General features: G+C 44.3%; 2 long non-coding RNA genes across 4 annotated transcripts in view; one reads left to right on the top strand and one right to left on the bottom strand.

The window, feature by feature from the left end:
- The window catches only part of LOC146858334 (uncharacterized), a 446,373-nt gene that overhangs the window by 132,061 nt on the left and 291,696 nt on the right, over positions 1-22,616 (top strand). For all 3 annotated transcript variants that reach the window (XR_014979682.1, XR_014979683.1, XR_014979684.1), the window contains one exon: positions 12,012-12,093. This is a non-coding gene — a long non-coding RNA (uncharacterized LOC146858334). The remainder of the gene's footprint in view (positions 1-12,011; positions 12,094-22,616) is intronic.
- The window catches only part of LOC146858335 (uncharacterized), a 362,152-nt gene that overhangs the window by 165,118 nt on the left and 174,418 nt on the right, over positions 1-22,616 (bottom strand). The gene's annotated exons all lie outside the window — the stretch shown is intronic.

Below are 22,616 nucleotides of genomic sequence, written 5' to 3'. Positions count from 1 at the left end.
GGCCCATTCTCCACAGTCCTGCTGTTGGGCCAGCACAACCCCCAGTCCCATGGGGCTGGCATCTACCACCAGCTGAGAATCATTCATTGGGTCAAAGTAGACAAGAGTGGTGTCAGCTGACAGCGCACCTTTGGTTTGGTGGAAAGCTGCTTCTTGATCGGGTCCCCACGCCTAAAGGTGAGATGACTTAGTGAGCTCTTGAAGCAGGCCAGTGACATATGCCAGATTCTGCATTAAACACTTGCAATACGTCACCATCCCCAGGAAGCTGCGAACTCTGGACACCGAGGAGGGAGTAGGGGCATGTTGTATGTCCTTCACCTTGTCCAAGTCAGGCCAATGCCTTTATCAGAGAAGCGATATCCGAAGAAGCTGATGTCCTTTCGTAAAAAGTCACACCTTTCGTAGTGAAGCGTGAGCCCTTGTTCTTTGAGTCGAGTGAAGATGGCATGGAGGGGAGTTAGGTGTTTAGCACCCCAGGTGGGCCTTGCAGGACATTCCGTATGATGTTCTGGAAGACTTCGGCTGCACTGGAAATGTTTAGCCGGGTGTACCTCCACAGGTCAGCATGGGTGGAGAATGTGGTGATGGGGTGGGAGTCTGCATGCAGCAGGATCTGGTGGTATCCTGTTTGCAGGTCCATTTTAGAGAACTACTTGGATCCTGAAAGCCCCACAATGATGTTGTCTATGGTTGGTGTGAGATGACGTTCACGCTTTATTGCCTAGTTGGGGGCTCTCATGTCCACACAAATGTGGACTGCATCCAGCTGTTTGGATTTCTTCGTCGCCACAATGAGGGAGACCCACGGCATGGGGCCTTTAGCACGTTCAATTATACCTGCTTTCTCTAGCATCTTTAGTTCGGTTTCAACTTTGGGGCGGAGATGGAAAGTAATCCTCCGATGCCAAAGTGCCACTGGTGCGACGGACTCATCAATATGTAGCTAGATGGCCGGCCCTTTCAGGTAACCGATTCCCTTGAATAAAGGTGCAAACTCTTGCAACAGGCGGTCGAGGTCATGGGCATGCACACTGAAGGTGGACTGTATTAGGTTCAATTCTTGAGCTGTGCGTCAACTGAGTTGGAACCCAGATCCTTCTTGTGATACATACACCTTTGCTCTCTTCCGGGTTGTGTAATTGGAGAGATCGGTGTGGAACATGCCGCGGAGCCTCAGTGGTGAGTGGTCGACAAATGCATATACTTGCACCTTGGTGTGATGAAGCTCCAGTGGATTGGGCAGGCTGCGATATACATCTGCGGCCATCAGGTTGATGGAGGCGCTAGTGTCAATGAGGGTAGTGATGGTGTGGTCTTGGTCTGTCACTAGCACAGGAGGGCTGCCTTGTGAATGGTCTTGAAAGTGTCAATTGTTCTTGCAACAAGGACCACCTTTGCATCGTCATCATTTATGTCGCTTGCAGATAGGGAGTCAGGGTGCTATTCCACTGTGCAGACTGCCTTGGTCAGAACTGTGGTTCGTCGTCCTTGAGATGAGCGGCAGAATTTTGAGAAATGGATTCGCTTACCACACATTGCAGGTCTTGCCGCTGGTTTTTGTCCCTGGCTTAGTGCGGCCTGGAGAAGGCTTGGAGGACTCAGGTTTTGGAGTCCGCGACCTGCTTTTGACGTGTTGACAGGCTCCTCCTTGATGGGAGGTGATGCTCTGGGCTCCATGTGGGCAGCGCGAGCCTTGGAAAGTTCCTTGGAGCAGCTTAGCATTAGAATGTCTCTCATGGACATGTTAGGCTCTTGGAGGATCCTTTCGCGAAGCTTTGAGGATGCGCACTCGTGGATAAACTGGGCACGCACTTCATCGTCCTCATCTGGCAGGGTGTAAGTACTGGCAAGCTCTCTTAGTCGGCTGTGGAAGACATCCACTGATTTGTCTGGCTTCTTACGGGCTTGGCACAGTACGAACTTCTCATTGTTGGGGTTAGCATACAGTTTAAAATACGCCGTGACTGCATCTTTCAGGGTGGCATAGTTACGTGGACGACCGGCCTCAACAATGGTCTTGGAGATCTGTTGGATGTTTGCACCACCCAGATGTAGAAGCGTGGGGCGTCTGCAGCCTGCAGGCATCTCGACCACTTCAAAATAGTTCTACAGCCGCTCCACACACACATTCCAGCAAGCGGTCAAAGAGGGTGGAGGCCCTGTGATAATGAAAGATTCCAGAGCAGGGATGGACGCCATGGGACCGGTGGAGGTAAGTACTGCAAGGAGATGGTCCACAGGTGCTAGGGACGAAGTCCAAGACACCCCAGGATGGGCAGCAAGGGGGAGAGTGCAGGAGCCACGTGCTGGAGCAAAGCATGTAGCCAACGAGGAGGAGGAGGGTTGGAGAATCCAGGCAGGGCATGTGGCAGGCTACTCACACCCATGGGGTGTACTTGGGGACAGAGAAGATAAATGACCTGGATGGCAGCAGCAAAAGCCAGGACAAAGGTGCCACTCACCTTTATGGGGCCCACCAGGCTTGTAGTATGAGGCAGAGTCCACAATGCCCACCTGGCCAGAGGAGCCAGGTAGAGAAGCTACAGGGCAGCGCCAGCCGATGAGGAGAGAGAGGAAGGCCAACAGAGGCTATGTGAGGCAGCACCGCCGCTGAAGATACGACCCGGCCCGCAGAGATCAGGTCTGCGTGTGCTGTTGTGAGCGAGTGCCAGTCGAGGCTGTACAGGGGACTTCAGCCGGCAGGCATATGAGCACCAAGGGGAGCACACGTGGGAGGCACGGCCCCTCGTTGCCAGTGTAGTGTGGGGGTAGTGGGCCCAGGACTTTAACAGAGGACCACGTACACTGGTGTATGTTTGGTGGTCTTCAAACTGACCACGCCCAGAACCCCGGGCTATTTATTCACTTGTCTGGCACATATGATAGACGCAGCCACTTTACGTACACCCGCAGGGGTTGGGTATGTTTTCCTCCTGCACCGTGCACAATAATGGTGTTGACCGACCTTCCCTTTCTCTGGGGTAGCAGTAACAGGCATATACCACTCAATAGAATCTCACTGTTAACAACTAGCAACCACTCGTTAGCCTTGTGAGTAAGTTTTGGTGTACCCCTAAAGCAGCAAAGTAAAGTACTGAAGTTAACATTGTAACAGTTATTATTCTACGATCATGGGGAAATGCAACAGGGAGATATTTCTGCACACAACAGGAGGAAGAAGAAATAGTAGTACCATATTAGAAACAATCTATACAAAAACCTATGCCTAGAAATAAACTTTATGGCGCTGAAATTACAAATACCCCCACGGCTGTAACACGCTAGGTAAAAGCGAGGTCCACAATCTTGTGCCACAGTCACATTGCCTCGTAAGAGATGCCTTTTTCAGAGCACACGTATGCAAAGTGTAACACTCATCCTACAACACATGTTACACCCCAGTTACAGGCGACTGAGCAGAATATACCAACCTGATATCCTCTTGCAGAAATATTTTGTTTGCTTGGCCTACTGGTAAAAACTATGCATACAAACAAACTTTTATGTGTTGAAAGAAATACAAACGTGGCTCTGAGCCACTTGAGTCACAAAATCTCTAGGGTCTAATTATCGCAATATTTGAATGTCTGCGGGAATATGGCGCAAATTCTGAAGAGAAGTACCATAATTAGAATGTGCAACAGATTCTACTCCTCACCCTCCTGAGAAATATAATAAACATTTTACTATGAAGTAAATGCTGATGTGTCTTTCTATTTATTTTTTGTTGTCAGTTACAGACAAGGACCCCTTTGTGCTCTTCTGCTATTCATTGAGCACTAAAGGCTTTATACATTAATAATAGAATGTTTACAGGTAATTTGGTTTTTGTAATTTTAGGCCTTCAAACCGGTTCACTGCCTCTATTTTATATGAATTACTACAAGAGGTGCAGATTTGAGTTTCCACTCTGGGTGTGTCCCCGAGAGGGCCTGTATCTTGAAACTGACCTGCTGTATTAGAGGTTGTTATTTAGTTGTTTTGCCCCCCAGTGTATCTACTATATCGGTGGTGAGAGCGGCAGGCGCGTGATTTACAATCTCTCATCTGATGGAGCTTTTTAAGTTGACTGAGATGCCAACGGGAGTTATCAATAGTAAAACAATTCAATCTTCATGAAGCCCATTTGGCCGCACAATAAGGACCAGGAATCGGTGATTGAAGTTAATGAAATGTATTTCCAATTAATAGTCAGTCCAATATATATGCATGTCAGGAGAGTATTAACAAGACTACTGCTGGCAAGCTGAAATAGCGCAATCGGTTTAGTCTCAGTATGAACTCTCTCCCATCAGATTCTGACTCGCATTTACTGGTGCGTGGCTATTCCAGAGCTTCCACCAGTAACTGCACCATTCATTCTTTCACATTGGAACACATTATATGGAGGTGGATGTGTTAATAACAATACATCAAGGAAATCATCGCTAGAATCACTATCACTGTCTTCCCCTGTACTCTCTGGGTTGCTTTCTTATTCTCCTTCTCTTCTCTTCTCTTTCCTTTCTCTTTCTTGGGTTCTACACTTGTCTATGCAGGGTATAGTCTAGTTCCCTCTATTATATCAGTTCTCCATCATTGCTGTTCTGCATCCTATCTAGCATAGGCACAGGTAAGAACTGCCTTTCAGACTTTTCATTGATATTTTTCCCTTTGCCTAACATGAGCTGTGTTCTCCCAAGCATGAAGGGGCATATCATCAAGGCGGCGCAATGAAATTACCGCCGCTTTTGCGGCCGTTTTCGGCCGAAAAGCGGAGATAATTTCATCACCTTATCAGCAAAGACACGCTATCGCGTGTTTTTCTGAATTAGCCCCCGTTTCCAGCACGCCTAACTTTGCATCGCTAATGAGATGTAAAGTAGGCGTGGGTGTGAAACCAACCAGGGGAAATATCTCGTAGGCAGCTTCGTGATATTATCAAGGAAGGTGAGCGATTTTTTAAATCGCGTTAAGTATGCCTTAACGCAGGAATTTAACGTCAGTTAATTTCCTGACTAAGGCATACTTAACATGGGGGTGAATTGTGTGGCTAAGACCACAGGCCCCTATCATCTATGATATCGTCGTTTTCCACCATGGAAAACGGCGATATCCCACCTATCTCTGGAATTTTTATCGCCTCGGCGATGCGCGTTGTTGATAACGCGCTAACCGGGCGATAAATTCCAGAGATAGCCGGCGATAAATATGCAAGTGCTAAGCGCACTTTGCGATATTTATCGCCGGACCTTGATAATATGCCCCTCCGTGTTTCGAAATGTGCAGGCATAGGAGACTGCTTCATTTCGTACAATACCCTGCTCAAATTTTCAATAAACCTCAAATTAAATGTACCATACCGTGGACATCACTGCACCTTCTTTCTCAGTGATCGTATGCCATTGATACATGGGGCGTAGGCCCCCATTTATGGCCATATAAGGGCCTGCTGTGTCTTAGCGTGGTGCTTCTTCCCCCTCTCCAAAAGGTATTCTCACATCTCCCCTAATCATATTTTGTATAGCCTTAAAGAATTTCACTTTCCAACAATAATGTCAACAATCAAAAATAGGTTTTAATTTTAAACAGGAAATAATGTTATCTGCCCACAATTCTCATTCGATGTTAACAACCAATAATAGCGCGCTACTTTGTGACATAATAACCAATAATATCGTGGCACCATTGCCAACTATTCAACCTCAGCGTGGCACACTGTAACATCCTTTTCACTCCTCACCACATCAGCCTCACCTTACTCGCACACAAAGATATTTGTCCCTATCTCAGTCGTGCCCCCAACAGAACCTCATGACTAACACCACCAAACTTAGTAAACAATTACAACACAGCGTTTTCTACACTGATAGCTTATTACTATCCTGGTATCTTATGGTACATCCAGCCCGAAAACAACCTCAACTTCTTTGCATTAAGCGCTTCCACATGCGCACAACAAAAAAACATCACAGCATCACACCGCGCAATATCAGCAAAACACAGTGTAGTAATGTGTATCCTGTTAATTGCAGAATGTTTCACATGTAATCTCTAGGACTTTGTTTGCTGCTTAGTGCTGCAGAATGTGTATGTTTTACTGTTGGTCTTGGGCTGCTGAGCCTGGTGGAGTCTCTGCCTTCTGACTCCACGACCATGTAGTTACCAATAAACTCATCAATCCTGCTCCAGTTTCCAGCTCAATTACTACAGAAATTTTGGCGACGAGCTTGAACTGCATGGTCACACCCTGTGTGCAGCAACTTTCATCTCGTCATTCATGAGGCAAGAAATCTTTTCTACTGGTCAAAGAAAAGCAAGAAGTCTCTACTTTATTCAAGGAAGGAAGAGGTATGCATTCATCTCTATGCTTACAGGCTGATTGTGTGGAGCGGTGTCTCCCTACGCGTGAACAGGTGATTTATACTCCTATGGTAGGGCGCTTGCTTTCTTTCACTAAGCCACCGTGTGACTTTCTATTCAAAGCTAGGCCTGGGCGGTAAATTCCGTTCCGGTCGCGGAATTTGGGTAATTTCGTGTTCCGCGGAGAACGCAAAATTACCCAAAAATCTGCGTTCCGCGACTTCGCGCCATTTTTTGCTTGTTCGCGTTCTCAATATGCGTGTTCGCGAGATATTTCACCCCGAGCACGCAAACAGCGATCGCGAACAGGAAAAAAGTATCGCGAACAAGCAATTCCACCTGTTCGCGGAATTTCTGCGTGTTCGCAGAGATTTTTTACCGTTTCGCGGAGATTTGCGTGCCGCGATTACGCAAATTCCGCCCGCCCCTATTCAAAGCCCCAGCACATCCCCAGGCGCAGCTCACTTTGCCTCAATCATAATTTTGCCTCATTCCCTGTCATTTGTCAATACTTTCTCTGCCTCTTGCGGTTGCCCCTCGAGCCCAGCCTCACTCAAAAGCCTCTCGCGCTTGCCTCTCGAAAATGGCAGCATCTTTCAAATATTCTCGCACCTGCTGACAACCGAGGCATTCTTGCATTCTTTACGCTCACCTGGCAACAGAGGTAACTTGGCAACTGAGAACATTCTGCGCTCCTGCTCGTTTGTTTTCTCCTTCAGCTCTGTGGCGCCGTGCTACCCTACGTGCAGAGAGCGTCATCACGCTACGCTACCCACCAGCGGCCATCTTTCTTTGAGATACTTCTATCTCCAACTACACAATGATCTCCAATCTCCGTGGGATACATTGGCTTCGCATTTGAAGAAACTTCTGTTGCTGAGTGTCACATGGTGATACACACACCTCTAGTTCTAGGCCTTCGACAACACACTTATCATTTCTCTGAAATGTCAAGTTCACTTTTCCAGGTATTCGTTTTCCATCATTATTGTGTGTCACACGGTGATACACACACCTTTGACTTCGATTTTCTTGTGTGTTACACTGTGACACACACACCTGTGTCAATTATTCTTTTTTGTTGTTGTGTGTCACACGGTGATTCACACACCATTGCCATACTTCTCAATATTTTTACTTTTTTTAATTATTACCATTACACTATATATTTAATGTTTGTATATTTATCTATATATATTTTGAGTCAATGATCTACTATTCAATATTTTGTTATGTGTGTCACACGGTGATACACACACCATCATTCTCTTAAATTTATTGTTGTAGGGTTTCGCTTTCAGAATCTTACTTCAGTGTAATTACACCTACCATGTGCACCAAGCAATCTGTCGATCCACCTCCTGCATTTTTAGACACTCCAGGTGAACCTTCTGTCTAATGGGAAGTTTGGCATGATGCATTTGAAACTTACCTGGGAGCCATAAGAGCAACTAGATTTAGTGCTGACAGGGAAAGAAATGTCTTATACTCCACTCACTAGGATTTGAAGGGATATCCATTCATAAACATTTACCGAATTTGTCTACGGAAGAGAGTGATGGCATAGACGAGTGTAGTGAGACTGTTCTTAAGTTGAAGAACAGATCAGACAAACAACCTAGTATCATGGTTTTAACGCACACGTTTTTCAAGAGAAAACAAACTGAGGAAGATGATGTAGACTCTTACATTTCTGTCTTGAGAAGCTTGGTAGCGGTCTGCAAATTCAAAAACTTCACAGATCAGCTCATAAGAGACCAGTCTGTCTGTCAATGCAAAGGCAAAAACATTAGACAAAAGCTTTTAAACTTAGGTGATCCTTCACTTGATGAAACCATCAAAATTGCTAAGAGCATTGAGATATCTATGGTCTCCTTGAAAGAACTCGATGACAGAAGTAATGACAAGAACAATGAGAGTGTAAATGTTGTTAGCACTGGTAAATCACAGGTTAAAGCCAAGAGTTTTGGTGCCAAGGTTTTACCTAAAGCTGTCAAACCTGAGGGTATTAACTCCAATATTTGTCTTAGGTGTGGTAATCCCCCATATGCCAAGAACAGGTGGTGTCCTGTCACACACAATTATTGTAAAAAGGTGGGGCATTTCTCCAAGGTGTGTCTTAAAAGAATGAACTCCAAAAAACCTGTTGTGTGCGTTGTTGATTCTGATTGTGAGTGACTCTGAAGTCATATCAGTGATTTGTGAAGAACACCAATCTACCATGTGTGGTGCAAATGAACATGTTAATTCTCTTACCAAAACCATCAATGGTTATCCTTCCACGTGTGTGAACCCCATTGTCAACATTACAGTTAGGGAAAAGGTTCTTCCGTTGCTTGTTGATTCAGGCGCTCGCATAAAAATGATAACTAAAAAGTTATTTGAAGAAACCTGGGGTGATTCCATAGAATTGTTTCCTCCTGATCGTTCCCCTGTGTCCTATGAAGGACGCAAGATTGATTTACTTGGATTTTTCGAGCAAGACGTTGTTCAAAGGAAGGCGAATAAGGGGAAATATCTATGTTGCAGTCAAGGGTCTAAACATCCTTGGCTGGTTCCACCAGGAACTATTTGGTATGACCTTAAGACCTGGTACCCTTGAACAAGTGTTGGTGGTGGAAAGCAGCAATGACGTCAAGCAGACATGGAAGGCTAAATTTCCTTGTGTGTTCAGGTAACAGTTAGGAAAAATCAAAGGGTTCAAACACAAAATTGTAGTCAAGGATGGTGGTACTCCTGTCAAGCACAAGCTCAGAGAAGTACTTTATAGTGTTAGGTCCGATCTAGAGAAAGAACTCAAGGATCTGTTAGCTAAAGGGATCATTGAACCCGCTGAATCCTCCTTGGAGCTTTCTCCCTTGGTGGTGGCCCACAAGAAAAATGGCCAACTCAGGGTTTGTGTCGATTTCAGATCTCTTTAACAAGGAGATATGGATCGATTCACATCCTCTACCCAAATTTTGTGATCTTTTTGGTGCCACCAAGGGTGGCAAATGTTTTTCTAAGCTCGACCTTGCCATGCATACCATTAGGTTGAGCTCCATCCTGATTCTAGGCACCTCACGGTTTTTGTGTCTCCTTTGGGTACTTTTCAGTACCGCTGCTGCCTTTTGGTTTGGTGTCTGCGGCCTCTGTCTGCCAAAGGGCTGGAGAAGTGTGGCTCAATGGTTAGAGCAGCACACTCTGATGCAGAGGTCTGGCCCGGGACCACGGTTCAATTCCCCGCCTCGGCGGGTCTTGGGCTCAAAAATTCCACGGACCTGATAATTCTCACCTCGGTGCCTATTCCAATCATGGAGTCCCACTCTGCAACTCTGGGCAATAGCTTGCTTAATCTCCACAACGGCCCCCACAATGCTAAAGGATGCCTGGCCTACACCTTGGGGGTGCCCAGGAGTGGACGCCTCACAGGGAAAGCCAGGATGGGTTCCACAGCGGTATTCGTACAAGCGCCTTGAGGCCCTTGTGGGTGAGTAGTGCGCTATACAAGTATCAATTTACATAAAGGGCTATGAACAACATTTTTAAGGACTTAGAATGAGTCCTAGTGTTCCAAGACAATGTTTTGGTTTTTGGGGAGGACACTTGAACGCATGATGCCATGCTTCACAAAATGTTCTCCTTATTCAAGGAGCACTGAATGGTCCTGAAATCTGAAAAATTTGAGTTTTTTGTGTGAAAAGGTGGAATACGTGGGACATGTTGTGTCTCAAGAAGGTGTGAGTCTCAACCCAGGTTTATTGGAGCCCATAATCAATGCCCCTGCCCCTTCTGACAAATGTGGGGTGAAATCCTTCTTAGGGCTATGTGAATATTATTCTAGATTAATTCCCGATTTTGCCATCATTGTTCGCCCTATAAGTGCACTTCTATAAAGGGGTGTATCTTTTGAATGGGGTAATGAATGTGTGCATGCTCTGGAACGTGTGAAAGCCCTTTTAAGTGATTGTAAAGCTCTCAAGCCTTTTGATCCAGCTTATAGCTGCTGTATTACCGTTGATGCCAGCCAGGTTGGTTTGGGAGCAATGTTGACTCAAACAGTGGATGGTGTGGAGCAAACCACTGATTTTGCCACTAGAGTGTTGAGAGCAGCCGAACTGCAATAGAGCTTTTAACTTGTTGTTGGGGCATAGAGAAGTTCCGCCCTATGTTTGGGGTAGGTGTTTTCTACTACTCACTGACCACAAACCACTAGAGAACATTTTGGGTGACAACATTAGTAAATGCTGTACACCCAGGATTTTAAGGATGGTTACTAGACTGTTGCAATATCAGTTTGACGTCAAGCACATTTCTGGGCAGATTTTCTGTCTCGGTTTCCAGTTGGTAGTAATGAACAAGACAAAATTGAACTTAAAGATCTTGTTGACGAGGGCTGTGAGGATTGCTTTGTTGCCACATTGGATATTCCTGAAATTAAAGTGGGTTCTGAAGAGGAATGGAGGCCTGCATTCCTTGCTGATTCTGTTCTGCAAGATGTTCATGAGTTGGTAATAAAAGGCTGGCCACGTGAAAAGGTGCTTTCTCCTTTGTTGCAACCCTTTTGTAAAGTTGAGAGCGAAATCTCCTTAGAGGATGGTTTAATGTTGAGAAGTGACAAGCTTATTCCTCCGTCTGCTCTCAGGTTGAACATCATGAAAAGGGCTCATGAAGGACACCTGGGTGCCACATTCAGCAAGCAACCATTTGTGATGCTTTTTGGTGGCCGTGAATGGACACTGAAGTTGAAAACATGGTCTGTGAGTGTTGTGTCTGTTGTGCTTCAGACAAGAGTCTCAAAGTGTTTACGCCTCCATTACTCCCAATTGAGTGTCCTGATGATCTGTGGGTGAAGGTGGGGATTGATATCCAGGGACCATATGACATTTTGTGCAGGCAGAATAAGTACTTCCTAGTTCTTATGGCTTATGCTTCCAAGTGGCCTGAAATAAGGCTTGTCAAGGATGCTAATACTAATGTCATCATTGATTTTCTCATGGATGTGTTCATGAGGGAAGGGTTTCCAGAAGTGGTTGTTTTTGATAATGGAAAACAAATTGTGAGCAGTGAATTTCAGCTTTTCCTGCAGTCTTCAGGGGTCAAACAAATAAGGAGCTCACTCTATCATCCTCAAACAAATGGACTAGTTGAGAGGATGAATTTTATTGTTGGGGAGTGTGTCAAATGGGCTAGAGCTGGCAATCATGACATAGTACAAGTTCTCAATGACATGATTTGGTTCTACAGGACCACGCCCCACTCATCCACTAAGGTTGCACCTTTTGTGCTCATGATGGGAACGAAAGCAAACACCACCTTCAGACCCGTATGGATGTCTAAGGTGTTGAAATCGGACTCTGATGTCAATAAATTAATGTATCTTGTTAAAGAGAATGTTTTTGAAACTCAATCTGAACAAAAGTAATGGTTTGACGCAAAGAAAGGTGTTAAGTTGTCCTAGCTTAACGATGGTGACCATGTCAAAATTAAGTCTTCGGTCTATGTAAAGAAAGTGGAAAGCAAATTTTGCAAATCAGTCCATGTTGTCAAAATTGGTGAAAATTCTGTTCAAGTTGGGGGTGGGCATTGGTGGAATTTGTCCAAAGTGTCCAAAGTTGTTCATGGTTCTAATGCTTCTCGAAATTTTACCAATTTGTTAAATGAGGTTCCAAATTCTAATGTTTCAGGTACATGTGCCCAACAAAGTTTGGTGCCTCCTGCTAATGTTAGAAGGAGTACCAGATCTTCTGCAAAACCTGCTCGATTCAGGTAAAAAGTCTTCCTTTTTTGTAATTAATATTTCTTAATTGCAGCATACAGTGTACTTGCAGTACATTCACATGTCTAAGAATTCCATTAATCCCGGCTCGCCTTCGCTTCGTCCAGCTTAAGATCCTCCACCGGGTTTACGTGACGGGGCCAAGGCTTCTACGTATGGGCTTTGCTGAGGATGGACTGTGTAAGCGTGGCTGTGGTGCTTTGGCAACTTTCTTGCATATTCTGTGGGAATGCCCAAAGGTGGAGCGATTCTGGCGTGGTGTGCACGAGGTCCTGCGAGTGGTTACGCGTGTCGCGCTGTTGCCTGAAGCGAGGAGATGCTTGCTGAATGTGTGGGAGCCAACTGACTACTCGGTTCCGCAGACGCGGTGGGTGACTCTGGGATACATGATAGCTAAGCGTGACATTGCTCAATTGTGGGGATCCCAGAGGCCCCCGGCGGTGTCGGCCTGGAAAGAACACATGGATTGGTGTATGTTTCGTGAAAAGGTGGTGTATGTTGCGAGGGGTAAGCCTGGGGCGTGGGTGAAAATCTGGGGCCCCTGGAACGCCTATCGCGGGGGTATTTGCGAGCCGCCACTGTTGCCGGCTGCCTCACCAGCTCCGTCCCCCTAGCCGACCCCCTCCCCCAGCCATGGGCACGTGGTTCCCCAGTCCCTGATCTGTTCTCATTCCCCTCTTCAGAGTTTGGCGATTGGTTGGGGTCCCCCACTTAAGGAGCGCGTGCTGTCACTTGGGATTGCGGGTTGCCTTGCGGGTGTGGTTTTTTGTGTTGTTGTGTTTCGACAAAAGGAAACCGTATTGTGGGTTTGGAGTTATGTGGCCTGCACTACTGATATCTCCTGATTTACCTTTTTGCACCGCCAAGAGATTTTTCTGTATATATGTCATATGCTTCTGCCACTCTAGCGGCCGGCCAGACGGTTGTAGGCCCATACCTGTAACTATTTGAGATTGCAATAAACGGTTTCAAAAAAAAAAAAAAAAAAAAAGAATTCCATTAATATTGCCATACATACACACCCGTATCATCTTTCCATTTTTAATGCATTTACTGCTTAGTGTAGAGTCCGCTCCATGTGTATGAAATAACTGGACAAGGCCGTTTTGCGCTAAAATAGTGTTGCATTCCCTATTGTCTCCGCTCGCTGCCTCCTAGCCCTAAGCCCTGGGGGGCATGCGCTTTGTTCTGAGAGGGGCTGCGTGCATTTGAGGGTATACATTTCTTGTTTTGTATCTTCGGACCTACCTTGTCTAATCAGTAGAGGGAGGGGTGGGTCCTTATTGATGCCAGTTGCACCCGGGTTTGCAGGCAGATATGCACGCAGTGAGTCCCATATATCCCTTGGTCTAGAGACTGTGGGCAGTAGTTCTGCATGTATCAATGTCTGCTCTTGCCAAAGGAGGATATCTCTGATCCAATCCTTAAATTTAGGTGCGCTCCCTCTGCCCCATTTGCATGCCACCCTTCGCTTATCCAGTAAGAGGCCCAGTGCTGTGTATCTTCGATATTCTGAGGGTATATCTGCTGCCCAAGAGAGCTGCTACAGATCATGCGCACCAGCGTCTCTATAACATTCCTCCAGTATAGGCAAATCTCCGCACACTCCCATACCAAATGCAGAAAGCCTGCTTTCTCTTTTCCGCACCTGTCACAGGCATCACTATCGCGTAGTTTGAACTTAAATAACTTAGCGGGGGTGTAGTACAGTCTTTGGAGATATTTATATTGAATAATTCGCAGCTAACTATTGGCCGATATCTGTTAAAGCAATGTTGCCATTTCTTCTTGTCAATGGGTTCCCCTATCTCTTGCTCCCACTGCCCTCTGCCGGTTGCCGCATGTGCGCGTGTTTCTTTCTGTATAGTGTGGTATATTTGGGATACTACGTTGGCGGAGTTCGCGTTCTGAAGGAGGCTTTGCAGTGGGCTCATTGTAGGGGGTACGCCAGGGTAGGCAGAGGTTGCAGCTTTTACACTCTGTCTCAATCTCACATACTCAGGTTCCCTATCTACAAAGAGATGTTCTTTAGTGCGGAACGTGCCGCCTATGTAAAGGTCGCCCCATGTAGCTATACCCTCCCTACTGAGAAGTTGGCGACATTGCACCTCCCTTGTGACCTCCAGGGCAGGGTGGCAGATCGCTGGGAGCAGCGGTGAATACAGCATTTCTATATTCAGTCATCTCGCAATTTTCTTCCATGCCTTCACAGTGCACTTCACTGTGGTGGAGCACACTTCACTCGCCTGAGTTTGCGTTGCTATGAATCCAGATGGTGGGGTTGGTTGCAAGCAATATTTCTTTGTTTTTTTGTTTTTTTTTGTTTTGGGAAGAAGGGGTGGTGTGTAGTAATGTGTATCCTGTTAATTGCAGAATGTTTCATGTCATCACTAGAACTTTGTCTGTTGCTTAGTGTAGAATGTGCATATTTTCCTGTTGATCTTGGGCTGCTGAGCCTGGTGGAGTCTCTGCCTTCTGGCTCTACGACCATGTAGTTACGAATAAACTCATCAATCCTGCTCCAGTTTCTCGCTCAATTACTGCACACAGCAAGCTAGACATGAGCAATTGCAACTCCCGACGCTATTAATGCTCACTCTTCCGCTGTTACAACTTCATTACAAATTTCTGGAATACCGCTACTCCTGCAAATCGGGACATAGACTTTGGGATCAAGACTGGGCTTAGGCAAATCTGAAGCTGTCCTATAGATGTAGTAACTCCCTCCGTCTCAAAAACTAAACCATCTGACAAGCTACCAGCCGAGATCGTGCAGGTGCGTGATTTACAATCTCTCATCTGATGGACCTTTTTAAGTTGACTGAGACGCCAACTCAGTAAGCAATAATAAAGCAATTCAATCGTTGTGAGACCCATTTGGCCACACAATAACGACCAGCAATCATGATTGAAGTCAAGGAAATGTATTTCTAATTAATAGTCAGTCCAATATGTATGCATGTCAGCAGAATATCAAAAAGATAAAAGATTACAGCTGGCAAGCTTAGATATCGGAATAGTTCAGACTCAGTAGGATAAGATACAATTTAATGACAGCCACAGTGATATAAAATTTAAGAATTAGAAATTGGTGTTCTTTAAAGAAACTCCGATTCTCTCTTCTAAACATGAATAAGTTCTACAATCATCTAATCGAGGTTCAAAGTTTAGAATAAAGATGATTTATAGAGTGGGGTCTCAAGGAAATTAAGAAATGCGAGAAGGTGTCAGCATAGTGAAGAATCCAGTAGATGTCTTTCAGAATTGGAATACGTGTTTAATATGAAGCTTAACAATTGCGAGAATAAAGGAAGCAGAGAGATCTGTACCCCTCAAAGTCTGAGGATATCTGCACTGTCTCGTAGCACTGTGAACATTAATTAAAAGAAACAGAAACTTCAGCAACATTCATATCTCTTCTCTCCCCACCAGGAACCAATCGTTTCACTTTTTGTGGTGTGCATTTGCATCATTCCCTGGGCCATATTATCAAGATTTGTGGTCCTTCACACCAGAACCTGGGCTTCTATTGGAAATCTCTAGGGCATATTATCAAGCCCTTTATTGCCACTTTAGTGGCAGTTTCCTGCTGCTTAAGCGGCGATAATGTTATCACTGTTTTTGATAATATGGCTCCCTGAGTTTACCATCCCATAGAAATTGAACAGTTACTGTAACCTGGAGCTTCCCTCCAATACACGATGTACAGGAGGCTTCGTCAGGTCATTAGGGCTTCACGTTTCTTGGCAAGATTTCTTTTCTGAGATCTTACTATCAATAAACTAATAAACACAACAATACTCCTTTCTCTCGCTGATAAAATCTTGAGACTGCACCTGCAAAAGAAAGAACATGCTAACCAAGCAAAGTATATATCAGAATCAGGTCCATTAATCGGGCTTACCTAAACTAAACATTTAATGCACATTTCAAATATATGATTATACATACACACACATAACTTTCAGAGTAAAGAAAAATAAAGAATGCAAGTTTACTTATGCAAAAATAATTTGAAATATAATATGTGAATAATAAATGCATGTAAGCATTTCAAATGAACATTAGTGCACGTTTGTAAAGTTTCCGTTTCTGAATAGTTACATTTCATTAATGTGTTTAAATGTTCACGCATGTTCATATTATTAAGGCACACAGTAAAAATGATGTCAAAATATAAATATGAAATTGCGCAATAATTACGTGTAAAGTATGGAGTCTAAATTGCACTACTCCAATGCTCTCTCTGATGGTGATGTTAGCCATCACAATAACATACACATAAATTCTTATCAGGTGAGGTCAAATCAAAACTTTAAAGTTCTCAACAACTTTTGTCTAGTACTTTCCTGATGTTTCAGGTCATCATAAAATCTACACTGAATCTCCTCCATTTCCACATTCTTGCTCTTTATTCCCCTTCTCTCCTGTACTTCCCTTTTTACTTTATTTACTTGTACCCCTTGAAGATTACAACCAGAGATATTGCACAAAGGGCAATTGTCACAAGTGGTCTCAAAGGAAGCAAGTATTCCACTTCCAAGGTTTCCTACTGTAGCAAATCAACTTTCAATTGCTTCTCTAGCACCTGCAGATTCTAATTCCTAAAATCTCCTTTCAGACCAGTAATGTTCCTGTTTGAAATATAGGTACAGCTGGACCTTAAACGTCTTGCAGATTCTGCCCTCTTTCGCCAGAAGGATGTCTAACGCAAGATGATTCTGCAAAACCATGTATCTCATTGCTACCATTTCAGTATCTTCCGCCAACAAGGAGCTTGCTGTACTTGTGAACAATTTATCCACTATGGTAGACAATTTTCTAATCTTGAGATCGTTCAGTATTACACCTAAAGATTGAATTACTACACCAAAAATTTCTCCCACTATTTTATCACCACTACTACCTCGTTTAGTTCTAGTTTTTTTTCTTCCACACAGGATCATTCAGAGGTTCCATATGATGAAGCTTTGGGAAAACTACACCTAAATAACATGTACCCTACCATCCCCTGGCCAATTTGAAGTATGCAAGCTCCCCACAAAGAAAAAAACTCCAGGAATTACGGGATCTTGCCCTCCCAAGAACAGAAGCCAAAGTCCTACATATTCAAAAATATGGTTACAGTCTCGTCTACCCATGTACTTAGTGTTAACAAAAATGTATCTTTACTCACACATAATTTCCCTTTTGTTGCCAATTTAGAAGAAGTGCAGGCATAACTCCAAGTCTCGATGTTTCGCTTCTTCCATATCCCACTGTCCTTTATTTCTCTGATCCCATCCTGTTTTCCCACTTTAATCCATTGCTCTCTTCCTGTCTTCCGTCAAATCAAATATTTCTTCTCAACATCAGTTTAAAAACATGTCAAATTGTTTCTATGAGTATAAGCAGTGTCCACTGTCAAATTCGGTCTAAGGAAACAATTAACTGTTTCCATTTGGATGACAATTCAAATACTTGAACAAAGCAACTTCAGAGAGTACCAAATCATAGTTCAAATAATAATATTGGAAATGTCCCTTTCCATAACACAGACTTAACAGAAGAATATAAGTAACTCCATATGTAAGAGGAATATCTTCTATCACCCTACTCCGTCTTCTTCTAAATGACACCCTTACGCTCCTTCATTAGGGGCCTAGGCAATCTTCTTAATTCTTTTTAACAATTCTCTTTGTATTATTTCTAACAAAGCACAGGTCAAAGTTCATTTCAAATGATCACGTCAATAGTACTTCAAATCAGTTCATTCAATGAGAGTCCAAGCTTAAATTCAGTTCAGGCTCCAGGTCTGATTCACAGAGGCTGAACTGGGATCTCACTCTTGTCCCTCAAATCACAGACTTCCCCTTCAAAACAGTTATCAGCAAAATGTGTCTATTTAGGACAGAAACAGATGGAACAAAATGAGTGGGTGAAAGAAAGGAGAGGAAAAAATTATAGAATGGGAGAAGGAGTTCCGTATTAGAGCAAACAATAAAGGCTGCAAGAATGAGCATAAGTGACACCGAGGTGACTGGCAAACTACACCCAATGATAGATATATCTTAATACCAACCCTGGAGCTCGTTTTCTTGTTTGCGTTACGGCCTATGAAACTCCGGCTACTCCACTGAATGGCATGCTTGGGGGGTCTGCCTCAGCCAACATGACACTACCTTATGTTATGTTATGTTGATTTATTATGCGCACAGCTACTCCAGCAAAGGAGCGTCCCGGGCTAGGGTGTCCCTCTTGCTGGAAAGGGGCAGTTAACAGGTCCCACAACATCTGAGTTGGTTCTAACCCAGGAAAATATATGCTTTCACACTTGCAGGCTGGTATGTTCTCTTCAGATCAGTGACCCTCATGATGATACCTCCTCCAGTTCCGAAACAATTGGCCTCTTTGAAATCCACCTGGACTAGGGAACTATTTTGCCCATCCCCTACACATTGTTGATGCCAGTTGAGGTGCCATATTCTGTCCCTTGTGGCTTTACTTTTCACAACTTATCATCCCTTGCCCTGTGTTGTATGCTTTCCTTCTGTTTCCTTAGCTTCACTCTGAATCCCTCACCCCATCTCCGGTTCCTCTCCAGGTGCTTTCAGTGAGCCCGTATTTTATTACATTTCTTCCTTTTTTGTTCTCGGTTTGAGCCTCTTCCTTCTTCCCTGTGTTCTCCTCTGTTGTGATCTCATGCATGACCCTCTGTCTTTCTTTTTTGCCATTATCTTTAACTCCCACTGACGTCTCTTACCATATCCCCTGCTGCCGTCAATCCCTTCATGTTATTTATTTGTTGTACGTCACTTCATAACTGGGTCATATTTACATGCTAGCTCTTTGAAAGGGGTTGCTCCGAGTCACCCTGTTGTCAAGAAGTACAGCGGGTGGACACCATCTTGGCTGAGTTATGCTTTATAACAAGCATTGGCATAGCCAACAGGTCTTGCTTTTGGGACCTTATATGTATTTAATTATGCAGCACAATATCCTTGGTGCAACAACATCAACTGTTGCATGGCTAAACACTTATAAGGTCCCAAAGGCGAGACCTATTGGCTATGCCAATGCTTGTGATGGAGTTTAGATTTCACCTATAAAATGTATGCATTATTATATGACAAAAAGCTGCAGACATGAGTTCTAAAATGGCACGCAGATTGTGGCGCAAGCAAGATGAAAACATAGGGCCTGATCAGAATGCTTCAGTTTTGGAGGTGCTTTCATGTGAAAACATGCTTAATTCGTTGAACAGCCATGTTTATATGTGATTAATCCATATGTAATCTCACTATAGAATGCACAATAATTTAGAAAATGTATTTGTACTTTCAAAATGGCATCATGTATTTTTGCAAGAGTAGAAATGTGCTGAATTGTGTTTCACAGTGTAGAAAACCACATGATTTTAGTTTGCTTTAGTGGACTCAGCTTTCTGTAGTTTTTTTGCCCTTGAACACTCAGAATGGAATGTGCTCCTCTTCCCTACCAAACTTTCAATGAAAGGACTTTGTTAATAAATCCTGCCTCCGCTTTCCGTTCGACCTTCACCTTCACTAGGTTGCATATTTTTGTAGTTTAAACGTGGAGAGAAGAACACACTTTTTTTTCATAAATCACAAGACTGAAATTTTAACACGCCTGATTAATGACGTATCCGGTCACCCCATGGGGAGATGATGTGTCTTGAAGTTCTGATTGGATCAGCTATGAGGACCGAGCACGTGAACTTTTACTTGACATATGGCTTACAAGTGGGAGGAGTGCCCTCTTTCTTTTTTCATTTTTTCTGAGAGCCAGGCCCAAATTCTGTGCTGGACACAGAGACTGGGAGGGGCTGCATTCTGTGGGGGCTATTGTGCAGCTTGAGACAGAGACACAGACTAGCACAGCGAAGCAGAGGCAGAGAGAAAGAGTTGAAAGGATCAGAACAGATTTAGATTTTAGGTGCTAAACTGCATTCATTTCTCTTTATGGGAGATTTTGCCATTATTAATTTTTGATTAACCTTGTAAGACTTACTCTTTTTCTTAGAAACTCTTTAAGAGTTTTGACTGACAATTTGCGCCACATTTCCCTTCCTATGTGATGCTTATATGCAGACTGTAATATGTTCTGTATTAATGCTATTTTTCCTATTTTTCAATGCTGTAACCTGATTGATATTTGACTAATGAATAAAGAGTCAGAGAACCTTAACTATTGACTTAAAATAAAACCCTTTAAAAGAACTCACCACTCTCATTATTGCCTCTAATATTATTTGCATTTAATTTTCATATTTATGTAAAGTCTCCTGTTTGGTGAAACACAGTCATCAAAAGGTCCATCATTTTCACCCTTTACAGCGGTAAACCATAGGTAATGAGGTTTTGAATAGGGAAATTCCGTGAGTGTGGTAGGGTGCAGTGAGTAGTGACTGACGCAAACAGCAAAAGACCCCTGATATAATACAAATCTTCACTGTCCTGGTAAAGGCCAATAAGCAATTAACAGCGCCAACATCTCCTCGTAATGGATACAGATGTCACCGAGGTTTCTTCAAGAGGCTAAAAGTGCGGGGTGTGCGGGGGGGGGGGGGGGTTGTTGACTACATTATGTCAGCCTCCCTGAAGTCCTGCCTTTAAAGTTGGGTTTTCTCTCTTGAGGTGCACAGGCCCAAAGATAAGATCTGCCAGAGGCGGGAGCCCGGGGCAGCTCGCAGGCTGAGGAGGGAAGGCACGGAGATGGGAAAAGTGCTTGACAGAGAGGGAAGTGAAAAGGGCGGGGGAGCGGGCCGAAAACGAAGCACGGAGAAAAGAGAGTAGCAGTAAACAGTAGCGGTCCGTGGAGGGAGTTCAGTGGGGCAGTGAGGCGGGGTGGGGGAGGGGCATGGAGGGGAAATGTAAACACCGGAATATGGATGAACGGAGGTAAGTCACATTTAAATAAATAAACCGAATTCCATGGCGCGTGCTGCATTGCAAAATGCGATGCAGCGCGCGCAACGAAATTAATTTTATTTATTTAAATGTGTACTTACCTCCGTTCATCCGTATTCCGGTGTTTATATTTCCCCACGTTGACCCTCCCCCGCCCCGCCTCACTGCCCCACCGAACTCCATCCACGGACCGCTACTGGCAGTAAAACACGTAAAGGAAATAAAAGACGAAAGGAAAAATAAAATGATAAGATAAGATAGAAAGAGGTGTAGAGAAAATGAACAGTGTAATTCCCAAAGAGAGAAGAAGGTGACAGAGAACAGGCGAAATAAACACGATAAAAGAAGAGATTCGGCAGAGGGCAAATGGAGAAGGCATGAATGAAACAACCAGAGAAAACAGACATACACAGCGATATGAGGGGATTCTAACACTTTATATACTTCTTTATGTAACGTAAACTCATCTAGCCTGAGTTTACGCACATCAGCAAAATCCGAGCGACCCAGAAGAGTCCTTTTTTAGGTCTCGGGACCATCCGGTCGGCAGACCGGAAGTCCGGAGATTTAATGAATTGGAGAAGAGGGGCTTACACCCGCCCCTCTTCTCCCCTGTTCTCCATTGGCTGGCCTCTTGAATGCTGGCCAGCCACTGGAGAACAGGTCAGTCACTCCGTTGAAGGCCCGTCTTTTTCGGGTCGGGGGCGTGTTTTTTGCGTTCCGTTTCGTTACACCGCAAAACACGCCCCCGAATCCGAAAATGCCGCTGCCTTTCTCCGAGGCATTTCTGCTCTGCCTCGGAGAAAGGCAGTGGTGTGCCTTTTGCTCTGCCTTGTTGGGAGTACTGTTGCTTTAACAGCAAGCCGGCAGAGAACGGCGCCTTCAAAACACAGTGGCTGCCTCTACTGGGAACAGCTGTGTCTGCGAGCTCTCAGTCCGCTGCTCTGAAAACCCAGGGAAGGTCCTTCGTTTTCGAGGCCAGCTTCAAGCTCTTTCCCAACATGGTAAGAGTTCAAGGGGAAGTTTGTTCGGTAAACCGGGGCTGGGCGATTACAATTTTATTGAAGGAGTAAATACGTTATATCCGTGCGCTCTGTGCCAATCTGTAGCAATTTCATGTTAAAATTACCTTATTTCCGCAATTTTCAGAGATCTGTGTTGCCTCCGTGCTGCTGACTAGATTCGTCTTTCGGGGGTCATTTTGGCGTATGATCTACTCTGAGTAAATACATTATATCCGTGCGCTCTGTGCCAATCTGTAGCAATTTCATGTTAAAATTACCTTCTTTCCGCAATTTTCAGAGATCTGTGTTGCCTCCGTGCTGCTGACTAGATTCGTCTTTCGGGGGTCATTTTGGCGTATGATCTACTCTAGGGGTTGGAACGTGGAGCTGTTATCAACGCTAATCGGGATTGCATTGCGTGGGTGTCTGTATAGGACACATTTACGGTCAAAAGTGCATCTGTTGAGTGTGTGTTTTTTATTTTAATGAACGGAAGAAAATGTCATTTAACTACACGAGGTGAGAAGCTGTTAACTGATATTTCGACAGTTAAGTGGCCATTTTGGGGGTGATAGAGATCTTACATTGGATTTTGGGGGG

The sequence above is a fragment of the Triturus cristatus genome, chromosome 3_2, assembly GCF_964204655.1.
Source record: "Triturus cristatus chromosome 3_2, aTriCri1.1, whole genome shotgun sequence".
In the NCBI taxonomy this organism is placed as follows: Eukaryota; Metazoa; Chordata; class Amphibia; order Caudata; family Salamandridae; genus Triturus; species Triturus cristatus.
Note: the sequence above shows the minus strand (reverse complement) of the source record. Positions and strands in the feature narration are given on the sequence as shown.